Source organism: Triticum dicoccoides, chromosome 6B, assembly GCF_002162155.2.
Source record: "Triticum dicoccoides isolate Atlit2015 ecotype Zavitan chromosome 6B, WEW_v2.0, whole genome shotgun sequence".
NCBI lineage: Eukaryota > Viridiplantae > Streptophyta > Magnoliopsida > Poales > Poaceae > Triticum > Triticum dicoccoides.
Window position 1 is genome coordinate 138,187,646 of NC_041391.1, and position 7,082 is coordinate 138,194,727.

The following is a 7,082-nucleotide window of genomic DNA, read 5'->3' on the forward strand; positions in this document are numbered from 1 at the left end:
CATGTTTCTTTCTATATGTGTGTACAACTTTCTCTTTGTGGAGCGAGTAGGTGGAGCACAAGGGCGATTTGATACGCCAAATTCCCACTAAATTGCATAGTTAATGATTCAAATCTTAGCATCTCATAATGGATGTCCAATTACTTAAAACTAATTTTATTTGTATATGGAGTATGGCGATTTATTGTAATGTACATATCGTTTTTCGTATATCATGACCTCTTTGTAATGTTTGCTTCGAGCACTTGTTTCTGCTATCCCTTGAAATTAACTTTCGGAAAACTAATTCGCCTTATTTTGAAATAGAGATATTAATTATTGGGATCATATCCATGTACCATCATCTAAAACCCATGTATTCATAAGGTGTGGCGTTAATTTCGACTAATCTGCCCCATGGACGGAATCTCAAGACCATGATTGGCAGACCAACCCACATACAATTCCTTGAGACTAACATCTACCCAAAGTTCATCTTCTGGTATGTCTCTGAACATCTCTGATGACAATACTCTTAGTTGGTACGACATCAAGTTCCAAATCAAACCAAACTTGGCAGCACTACTTACCAATAAATTAAGATAACTTTTGCAAAAAAGGTTTTGTCGTAATTTGTCAAATCAAGATGAGTAGCACTGTATTGTTTCCTAGCAGTAAGCTTTTGCCAGCTTCTTAGATTTGATCTGTATGAATACTTGATTAGTTCATTTTCATTTATAACATTGTAGATGTTCGCCTCTGCTACTCGATTTCCATAATGGAACATCCAGTTTAGGTGGGCCAAACAGCCGGTAAGCTTAAGAATTGGTGGTAAGCTCTTGCAAGAACTTGCAAGCTCCTTGTGTTAAATTTCATTTATGTGCCTGTATTTGTTCTTGAATCCTTGTTCTTTTTTTGTACTTTATACGGAGGTTGCAGTAACTCACAACACTACAGTTTTCTTTCCATGTACTTTGTAACATATAGTTGTACATAGTTACTGTTATTTGCGTTTTGATTAAAATGAGAACATAATTCTTATGATCTACAATGTCCGTATAGTGTATCTCTTCTAGATGGAAAGGTGTGCGGAAGGGATTTGTACCAATTGACCGGGTAGCAATTGAACAGGAAGAGGCTTAGTAAGGTAATCTATTGCTAACTACAGCTGGAATGCAAAATTTTATGCTGTAGATTAATATAAGTTGTTTTGTGTTACTAGGATAAAATAGTAGAAGAGCACTAGAGGATGCTTGAAGGAATTGTAAAGCGGGATGAGAAGTGTCGCAAAAGAATCAATTCTGCTGGTATCGATTACGAGTGTCCAGCCCCTGTAAGTAACACTTGATGCTGTTCATTGATTTAATAAATTGATCTTACTTCATCAGATTTGAATTAGCTCAGCAATTTGCCACATAATTTTAATTGTATTAAGAAAATTTCAACTTTTTGTTGACCTGGAGCAAAAGGCATGCAATTGTAGTGCCCTAGAGCCATTGCATGTGTTACTGTGTAGGTCCTTGATATTTATAGTACTGGTTGTTTATTCTTATCTACATTTGCTTACTGAAATAATTTATGTATTGGCACCAAGGTTCGTCCCAGGCTTTGCTTAACCATATTTTGAGTTGTGCTTCAATTGTTTTTCATTTCATGCCGTATGTGGCAGTTACTCTCTGGAGATAAGTTGTACCGAATAAACAGTTCATAATTGATCACTACATTAGCTCCATGTAATCTCATGTAAAAATGCAGCTCCATGACCCGCTTGAAAGAGAGAAGGGTTGCCTCCCGTCCGTCTCATCCCATCCCCTTGTGCCAGCCATGAAAGAGAGGAGGAAGAGCAGAAATGAGTGTGGTGGCAATGCGCCGATGCTGGCCGGTTGAGGCATGGTCGACGTGTCAGTCAAGGGGTCCCTGCATTTGTGATCTATGATGGTCGGCTCGCTGTGGCGGTCGGCCATGGAATAGTTGTGAGGGAGAGCACCCCTTTAGCGCCTCTCCGCATAGTTCTTCCTTCCCCTACCACCGGTCAACAGTTCGATATCCTTGTCCAAGGCCGGCGTGTACAGTTTCAGCCTCGTTCCCATGGATGGCAAAGTATGTCTTGTCATGATGCGCAGGTACACACATAGGCATACCAAAATCGTTATTGATTTATCCATACAGTTTCATGTCCACATTGACATTTATTTGGGGGAAGTGTTGTTGATTTATTTTATTCAGCGCCACGAGTGTTCAGTGTTGATTTTGTGGGCAGGCGTTTTAGTGAGCTAGCAAGGGGCGTAGTGGATCTGTCATCATTTTGTTTAAAATGGTTGAAAGATGTTGAACGTTGGCTCTATACTCAAGTCTGATATGTCTTCTATTTATTCTATAGTTAAGTACAATAGTTTTAGATTCTTTTACAAGTGCTTCATGATTTTACCCTGTGTGCAGAAATCTTCTAAGTTGCCACTGAAGGGAGAAGACATGGGGTCGGAAAAATGTTAAGATTGACTTGATGTGTGGTAAGGAAAAGCCAGTAGAAAAGTTTTTGATGCTTGAGCATTCACTACTCAGTTATTCTTTTAGGTACGCATAATCTTCCAAGTTATAATCAATTCCTTTTATTTGGGCACGCGTAATGACCATTCCTCGGCATCAAGTTCTTCTGGTTAGTAATTAATACTCCCTTCCCATATGGATTTTCATGATGGTTGTTCATTTTTTGGGATAGCTTACCAGGCTTATGCCTTGAAAACTGAGCTACCTCCATGATTATGCTTCTGGTCTCAGTACAATTGTTGTTTCGCCAAAATTCAGATGCGAAGAGGAGTTCCTGATACTAGATGAACATACCAGCCTACTTGCCTACAACCAAGGTAGAATTATCAGCGGAGACACCACAGTCAGAGCTGGTGACTGAAGAAAGCCTGCAGATAGCTACCATCAATGTCTTTTTTTTAGCCAAGATCTTGCACGTGACCATTGTTTTCGAAGCCTTATCTGCAGTTGAGAATATAAGGCGAGAAGACGCAGGTGCACGATACATTGGATACTACAAAGTAAACACGGTTCTACAAACGACATGGCAGAATATCTATACCATAGTTGAAGCAAAGCACCCTATATCCATGAAAATAAATAGTATACGGATTCCTACGTCAAGGAAGAAAATGAGACAATAACATTTGATGAATATTCAAGTTCTTGGTAGAAAGTAGGAGTGCTTATGAGGGGTGCTGCTATAAGGGGATGGCGGTAATCAGAAGAAATTTGCAATTTGGTGAAATAACTACCTCATAGAAGAGTTAATTGGTTTCGATGTAGGAAAAATCTGCAGGCTGGTTAAGCTTTGATGTATAAATAGTAGCACTTCGCTTTGTGTAAAAAAAGTTCTTGCTAAGGTTATTCAATGGGCTAAGTTTTCTAAACAGTGTTGACTTGATATTACAGTATTAAAATCTCGAGAATCCTTTGGACCAAGGCAAGTAGTGTTTGTAATGACTTGGTTTATGATAGTCATTGCCATCAAATATTTAAACTTGCAGATATTCCTGTTCATATTATGACATCCACAATAACTGAACTATCCTGCTTACAATGCTTCACACAAATAGATAAAAAAATTTATAAGTTTTCTTATCAGAAACAGAAAAATTACACCACCATATGAGTGGAGTGTGTTGTAGTGCTCCACAAAAATATTTTTCCATGGCTCCTGAAAACTTTTAAGGATAGAGCAAATTGCCCACAACAATTTCCATGAAATTCCTTCTATTGTGGTGGCAAGTATAATAATTAATCCTGAAAAATATTATTTTGTGTATAATCAAACACTTAAATAACTGATTGAGGGAATTTGAGAGGATGGAGAAGATGGGGGCACAATAGGGAAATGGATGGAGAGAGAGAAAGAAGAGAGTGGAGATGAGAGACAGGGTGAGAAAGAGGGTCTTTATATAAAAAAAGGTCGACAATGATGGGTAAGCATGATTAGTACGAGGGTAAAGTATATATCATACAACCATTGTCATATACAAGGAGCCCGTAGCAACGCACGGGCATTATACTAGTTAAAATAGGTATGAGACATAAACAAATGTTCTAATTTTAAAAAATGCTCATGAATTCATAATATGTTTGTACTTTCAAAAAAAATATGGAATTGAAAAATGTTTCATGAGTTCAAAATTCTTTGGGAATTTGGAACATATGGGGTGCGTTTAGAAAAGAAAAATAAAAAACTTAAAATACAAAGGAAAAACAAAAAAACCAAGAGAAAACCAGTAAAAATGACGGAAAAAGAAACACAGAAATAATACAAAATTGGTTTACGAGAAAAAAAACACGATTTGCCGCGTAGGACAGCCCAGATCCACGCGTAAGGTACGCATTTATAAGCTATTTCCGAGTTTGCCTAAAAATATGCTTTGAATTTTCAAAAAATATCCGTTAATTTTAAAACATTAGGCAACTCAAAATATGTTCAAAAAATATTTACAAATTTCAGAAAATGTCTGTCAATTCAGAATATGTTCCCAAAATTCAGAAAATACTCAGAAATTTCAGAAAAAAATTCACCTTTTCAAGAAATGTTCTTAATTTTGAATATTTTACATGAAATTCAAAAAATGTTCATGAAACTCAAATATGTTTGCAATTTACATAATGTTTGAGATATAAAAAATATTCACAAATTCAGAGAATGTTCACGAATAAAAAAAATGTTGTGAAGTCAAAATATGTTCATGAATTCAAAATATGTTTCGGTTCCAAAAAAAATATTAGTGAATTTTAAAATGTTCATGAATTTAAATGAGTTGAGAAAAGGAAAAGAGCAGAAAGGAAAAAAGCAGAAAGGAAAAATAAAAAAACCAAAGTAAACCAATAAAAAAAGACTGAGAAAGAGACACAGAAATAACACAAAACTGGTCTGTGAGAAAAAAGACACGACCTGTCACGTGGACCGGCCCAGTTCCGCGCGTGAGGGTAACAGCCATTGCACCGATTAGGCATGTACAATGGTGCTATCTTACGAGTGCCACGTAGGATAGATGATGAGGTGGAGGAGAGAGAACTCATAAGAAAAGGCTTGTCTTCTCTTAATTAAGAGAAGACAAGAGGTGATCTCTTAGCACAATATGTCTCACCACATATTTAGGAATTGCTAGTTATTAAAGATAAGGCTAAGAGATGACCCGTTGTAGATAATTTTTTTTGTCTTCTCTAAATCACATGCAAGACTTAAGATAAGACTATCTTATCAACCACTGTACATGCCCTTATGCGCTTCCGATCTAGTCGGCTCGCCCCCTGCCTCCCCGGCTGCTGTCGCCGCCTGTCCGCCCCGTCCATCACGGACAGTCCTGCACACGGCGGCCGGCGGTGTGCATGCATGCAGCTGCAGCGGACAACCTAATTTGAGGTACGTTGTCCCCGCTCTCCAATTTCTTATTGGTTCATTACTCATTACCACTTTAGGCCATGTTCGGTTAATTTCCTTGCCACAGGGATTGAAGGGAATTGGGGAGGTTTGAGAAGGATTTTGACTTGCAAGGGATTTAATCCCCTTCAATCCCTTTCAAACCTCTTCAAATCCTCCCAAATCGAACAAGGCCTTAAGGGTTTATGGTGCTATCTGCCATGTACATGAGCGCGCGCGCACACACACACACAATTTGTTGTGTCCAATTACATCATTATGATTGATAAAATGTAAATTCTTACTATAGAAAACATAATTTGATGTCCATTTGTACTATTGGTAAATTAATTACTCCTAAGTTAGCATGTCATATGTTATTAGCTTATTCAGGTCGACAAAGGACTTGATGGTCATTGCCATCGGATTGTACTTGAGCGGCACTGCACACAGAAACTTGAGCACCACCTTGTATTCGGCGATGGTGGTCAAGCGTGGCACAATGGACTCCCCATCACGAACGGATGCTCCTTGAACTCACACTCCTTGAACTTGCGGTGGCGCCTCCATGACCTCGCGCAAGCTTTCGCACCCCTTTCACAATTGTTAAGAAATAATTTATGTGATTAATTGTATGGGAGGGATGTCTCCCAGGAGGCGTCTGTTGGCGAAGAGGTGTCTTCCCAACACACCCCTTCAGACTATATATAAATAGGTCTCCTAAATTGCAATTGACTAAGAGAATTATTTGTGTCTTTCCTTTGTCTCCTTTAGTTTGATATTACAATACGTTATCAGCACATAGCCTCTACCGAGAGAGCAATTCGGAGCAACTAGACTACGATGGCATCGGAAACAACAGTTATGCACAGACTCCGGCCTGCTTGAGACAACGAACATCATGGGAGGCGCTCAGCGCGTGCGGTGGCCTTCGACCCTGTAGCCGCAGTTCCCGGCGGAGGAAGCGCCCACAGGAATCCGGCTACTCCACGCTTCGCGGACTCTGTGGTCAATCGCAACCACGCATCGACGAGCATGTGTTCACATGCATGCATCCATATAGAAAATCAATCAGGATAATGCTAATTTGGTTGTCTTCTTGTGATTAAGAACCACAATCTCATAATTTATTGTCTTTTGTATGTACGCCGACGAAGCGAGATTCACTTCGTCAATCTGCCTGAGAGCATTTGCCCTCGTTGTTTGATGCCGCGGCGCTAGTCATCGACATGCATGCCGCCGTTCTAAGGACAAATCATCAGCATTTTTTTTCATTTGGGTTTTGTCCTCTTATGTTTAATCAATGATCTAAGAATTATTCAATTGAATTAAAGGCATGCACAGGAACAATCGCAACGGAATAACTGGCGATGGCATCTATTCATTCGGCACAGTGTCTTCGACGAGCACGCGTGCGGCAGTTGTCAGGGCGCACGCATAAGGCGATGATGGACGTCCTCGACGCCGTCCATGGAAGCGACGCGATCTTCGGTGTACAGGCACTCTTGGTCTTCACGACCGTCAACGAAGCGACGCGGTTCTTGGCGGACGACGGCGTCCTCGCTCCCGCACCTACAGGCGCGGCTTCGGCCGGCGTCCATAGACGACCAAACCAAGGAGGAGGCGGCTGTCGCCCACAGCTTCGATGTGGAGACAGCGGCCAATGGAGACCTCCGCGGCTGCCGGTGACCGCGAA

At 40.1% G+C, this 7,082-nt stretch overlaps 1 long non-coding RNA gene across 1 annotated transcript; it reads left to right on the forward strand.

The window, feature by feature from the left end:
* The first annotated feature begins 720 nt into the window (after positions 1–720).
* Positions 721–1,317, forward strand: LOC119321775. The gene is made up of 3 exons (XR_005155197.1): positions 721–791; positions 1,042–1,126; positions 1,202–1,317. It is a non-coding gene; the product is annotated as an uncharacterized LOC119321775 (long non-coding RNA).
* The last annotated feature ends 5,765 nt before the right edge of the window (positions 1,318–7,082 follow it).